The sequence below is a fragment of the Cryptomeria japonica genome, chromosome 5 (genome assembly GCF_030272615.1).
Source record: "Cryptomeria japonica chromosome 5, Sugi_1.0, whole genome shotgun sequence".
In the NCBI taxonomy this organism is placed as follows: domain Eukaryota; kingdom Viridiplantae; phylum Streptophyta; class Pinopsida; order Cupressales; family Cupressaceae; genus Cryptomeria; species Cryptomeria japonica.
This window is the reverse complement of record NC_081409.1, coordinates 620,359,599-620,364,932: the sequence shown is the minus strand read 5'-3', so window position 1 is coordinate 620,364,932 and position 5,334 is coordinate 620,359,599. Positions and strand designations below refer to the sequence as shown.

At 39.9% G+C, this 5,334-nt stretch overlaps 1 pseudogene; it reads right to left on the bottom strand.

The window, feature by feature from the left end:
- Nucleotides 1-3,795: 3,795 nt before the first annotated feature.
- LOC131063745 (ribose-phosphate pyrophosphokinase 1-like) lies at nt 3,796-4,826 on the bottom strand (annotated as a pseudogene).
- Between the last annotated feature and the right edge of the window lie 508 nt (nt 4,827-5,334).

Genomic DNA, 5,334 nt, shown 5'->3' with positions numbered 1-5,334 from the left:
AATAACAAGATTGCAAAATTAAGATTAAACAATGGAAAGCTGTAAACACAAGGACAAGACAAGAAATCAAATGCGTACCCGAACTTAAAATCTGAGTGAAAATGTTTGGGATGGGGGCGCAGGCGCCACTGTCCTGATACTGCCCCTAAAACTGCTCCTGAAACTGTTGTTCTGCAACCTGAAAAGCTATCTAAAACTTGTTGTCTGACAGAAGGACCAGAGCGCCCAGCGCCCCTATCCCAGGGACCAGGGCACCCAGCGCCCCTGTCCTGGTAGGACTAGGGTGCCCCACGCCCCTGTCCTGGTCTTTTGCTCTAAAATTTGGTGTGTTGTTCTGTCTCGGTCCGCTTCCGTCGGATCTGCAACTTGCGGCGTCGTCTGAATCCCAAAACCTGCACTTATATCTGAAAAGGTATGGTGGGTGGCTATATATGGTTTTGCCTTAGTCAAACCCCCACTTTGGTGGTTTCCACCTCCACAAATAGCCAAGTTGTATTGTAAAAGTAGTGTGTGCAGACCTTGTGTGTGTGCAAGATCCTAAAATGCAAGTAAGCAAACTAGAGCAACCTAGAAAGTAAACCCTAATTGCTTGTACATGATAATGTAAATGCTCCAAATCAAGATACAAAGTGATCTAAAGCATGAATACAAATGATATGATGAAGCTTATGCAAAGACATGAAAATAACATGAAATCATACCCAACCCCAAGGGAGGGGTACAAGCCAATCTTCAGTCAGTGATCCCTTATTGTTCTTCAATGCCTTCAAAGCCCTAAAGGGATGAATGAAATTGATAGATGCTTGATGGATGGATGTTGAATGTTGTTGAAGTCTTCAAAGATCTGCCCTTTCGCTACATAGAAGGTCCTTGAAACCAAAATTCCCCCCCTTTCAAATGAAGAAAGAGAGCTCTTATATATGAAACCCTAGGTCTTAATTTCAACTTTTGGCCAACCTAGAGATTGAATCTCCCGCCAATTTCTTGGGGTTAAGCTTTATTTTATGATTGGATCGCGCTCCTAAAATTTTGGGAAAAATGTCCGAGACCATGTGCACACCGGGCGCCATGGTCCTGACAACTTTTCACCAAATTTTCAGGGCCGTCGGATATGATGATTTTAGAGCGAATCCCGAAGTTACAGCTGATTTCAAGATGTTTTGACCCCCGAAATCAAGCCCCCGAGTTCAAAATAGGACCTAATTAGGGTTTTTGATTAAATGATGTATCGGAGGAATAAAATGAAAGGGGCACACCTTAATGAAAAGGGCCCAACTTTATGATATGGGAGATGATAAAATATAACCTTAGACCTAATTAATGTAATTAATTAAGTGCTAAAGGGAAAAAGCAATGCAAAATGCAAAATGCGCCAAGGCGGGTGCTAAACTAGGTGTGAAATTGTACCACCCTAGCAAGTGCATACAATTTACGATGCTACAACAAGATAAAAGGGACATTATGAAAGAGAGAGAAAGAGAGAGAACCATGACTAAAAACTAGTAAGGTTCTCTTACTATGAGTCATGAAAAGAAAAATACAAAAAATTACAAAGCAAAAGGCAAATTTTGCTAAGTAACTTAAGTGTCAAGAGAGACATCCATTGACCAAAGTGTATGCCCCCACATTAAAGCAATTATGCATGCCTTATCGGAGACAGTTTCTTTAAGGTAGGATACACCCCAAGAAGGTAATCATCGTATGACAATGATTTATCCCCCAAGAAGAGACTAACCAAAGGTTAATGATCACAAAACAAAAAACACAAGGTGGTTTCACATAACTCTAGGGTTAGTATGTGTTTGTATGATAACCAATATATTCCCCAAAGAAAGGAAACCACCTTGTAAGAAGGTCACATGTGTCTTTTGAGTCAACATAGGAGAGGCCAAAAGAGATCTCAACATTTTGCATCATCCTCAAGTAGACAACATTAGAGACTGTTGTTCTCAAATTTTGATTGCGTTGTTTTCCCTACTCGAATCTTAGATCTTTGTCACTTATGGAGAGAAACAACAGGAAATAGAACAAAAGACAACATATAACAAGGTTTATACAAAAACCTTCTACACTTCAAGCTTTCACCTAGCTTAGGCAGGTTTACCCTTTGTGATTACTTTTCAAAACTGTGATTGGAGATTTACAAAGAAGACAAATACCAAGCCCTGCAAACCCTATCACCTTGAACATAAAAGAAAGGCTTGTAATCATTTTCATTTATCTCCAAGAAGCTTATAGAACCTAGAAAAACTATACCAGTGCCTTATCCCAGGCTTCAGAGTCACCTAAGACTAAAATAAGAATTCTAAATTGTAAGTCCACATACATTTCATCATTCTGGCTTCACTAAACTTACATATGCCTAACATACATAAATTTTTATCTTTATGCTAAACCCAGTTATCAGATTCAAGCAGAATTACTGATTACTATGAGAGAAATTCTAAGTATATTTAATCTCCCTCCTTGAGAGAGAAACCTAAAACATCTCCATGAATTTTCCTTGCAATTCATTCAATTAAATAACCCTGGATTATCTAACTGAACCAGTAAATCAATTATGCATACAAGAAGACAACTGGAATTTAGGATCAGAATGCCTTGATCTGTATATTTATATCCATCATCGAATCTGCATTAACTTGGAATGATCTTTGAAAACCAGAAAGAAAAAACCCCAAAATATATTTTTGCCAAAGCTTTTTTACAAAAATCTTGTGATCCCTACAAATGAGAAGAAATTGGGAATATGAAGAGGAGGGAAAAATTAGGTCTGCAACCGAAATTGCCAGATGTCTCCTTTTCCAACTGAAAAGTATTTCGTTCTCCTTCCCATGGAAACTTCTCTTGAAATCTCCCAAATTTGTTGAAACTAACTCCATGACTGCATTCCTCATCTCAAGAGCTTTCCGGCAATATATAATACTTTATATTTTGAGTAAAAATAGAGCCTTGGGTAAATTAATCATTTTGTGTGCACAATCATTTAAATTTTTCAATTTTTTATATAGTCTCAACTATATATTTAATCTGATTTTAACTTTGATTTTTGGCTCTGATTTTGGCCTGATGCCCTACCACGTGGCAGTCTCTGATTTTTTGATGGGATCCAATGGGTGCCATATTGGATGACACCTCATCCATCCACCATGTGCCTGCTTGCTTGTCGGCCACATCATCACCACGTCACAGCCACCTGGGACGGGATCTGCCTACAGGACCACCAATTGGACCTGCCACTTGGATTTCACCATTTCGCAATGGCTAACCTTTGGGCATCTTCGGCCTACGAAATCACACGAGCTTGGATCTCTCAAACCTTTCGGGTCTTTAATCATCGCTGAGATTTTTGCCATTTTGCAGACCTTAACTAACGAGCATCTTCCTTTGGTGAAATCGCGTCAACCGTTGGATCTCTCAAAGCTGCATGGTCTTTAACTCCTCATTTTCACTGCATTTTCGGCCTGAGCTTTTTGCCATTTTGCAGCCCTTAACCGGCGAGCATCTTCGGCCTGTGAAATCTCGTGCACCGTCAAATCATCTTGAACTTGCTCACTGGTTAAGCCACCCTTTGTCTGCAAAATTCACCCGCCTCGAGATCCATGCCTACGTGGGGTCCACCTTGAGCACCCATAGCACCTTGCATCAAAAGCCTTGAGGCTTTGACATATTACTAGTGTGGAGTATTTCTTATAAATACCATAAAATCCCATTTCCTAGCAAAGGTGGGATAATGTTATTTTGCCTGGGACTGTGTTTTTTAAGCTTTCTCTGCAACTTTAATGGTGTTCTCCCTCACTTGCCTACCAAATTCATAACCTCAGAAACATTGTGGCCATGCCGTCTTTTATCAACAATAGCTAAAGGAGTATCAGACAACTTTTTCGCAAAGGCACGAGCACGAGCAACACCACCCACATCAGGTGATACCACCACCAAATCATTTGATGCAATCATCTTGTTGGCAAGGTAATCTAAAACAATAGGCTGGTCGTATACATGGTCCACTGGAATATCAAAATGCCCCATGGACTGCCCAGAATGAAGATTGCATGCAAGAACACAATTCGCTCTGACTTCTGTTATCAAGTTTGCCACAAGTTTTACTGCAATAGATTCACGTCCCTATGTCTTTCAATCTGCTCTAGCATATCCAAAGTATGGAATAACAGCTGTAATATTTTTAGCCGATGCTCTACGACAAGCGTCAATCATTACAAGAAGCTCCATCAGATTTTCATTTGCTGGTGGGCAAGTTGGTTGCATAAGAAACACATCACAACCTCTGGCATTCTTCTGGAGTTGGATATATATCTCTCCATCCACAAATCTTTTAAATTTGATTTTCCCAAGGTCACGCCCTAGGTAGCATGCAATTTCCTATGCAAGAGATGGATTTGCTTGAAAGTTTCTTTTAACACGCTCCACACTGCCCTCCTAACTCACGCCACATAGAGGGGAAGATAACCTTATACCTATTGATTGCATCGCTTGAGAATTTCAACAATGTCTTTCACCATGCCACATACATGGAGGATGTTGGTAGAGTGGTGGAGTTTGGGCATACACCTGCTACATTGCATTGGGTTTAAAAGTTCTAAGTGTTGAAGAACCAAGCAAAGGGAGGAGAATATAAGCAAGGTTCGTGGGTCTCAGCAATAGACCTCCAACTTGGTTTATAATACTCCATAGCCATGCTCCTTCAATATCTTGATTGTAGTTCCCACTGCTTTCTCTGTCCTCTTTTCATAGCTTCCAAATGGCAAATCATCAACAAGAAGGGATCGCCTTGCCCCATGGGCAACCGCTTTACAGTGTAGTAGCATATTCCCTATGGTAACAGGTAAAGTTGTGTCATGCCCATGCACCACGATCAACATGAACTGCTAATGGATAATCATAAGTTGTAACCATTATAATTGGATCCTCTTACCCATATTTTAAGACGAATGCTTCAAAGTTATCCTCTTCCAGGGAGATTGGGGTTCAGGTCCTCCCCCAATTTTAAGAATGTAGTGCTCTGGTGTGAGGCCAAAATTGTCCCTATTTATAAAGGAAATAGTTACATGCTCAACATTTTGACACAATAGTTTCCTCCCTCCTGGTTTTACTTTATACTTAAATCATATAAACATATAGTTTAAGATATCAATTTAAATCTTGATTCAAAAACCTCAGGAAACTAGAAGTCAGGTCGGGCCCCAAAGAGGGTCTGACTAAAAAAAAAATTTGTTTCCATTCAACTGACCTCTGAAATGCTTCACGGACCTCAAACATACCTCTAGAAATGATCGACACCATTTTCAGATCATAAAATTGAATTTTACAACTTTC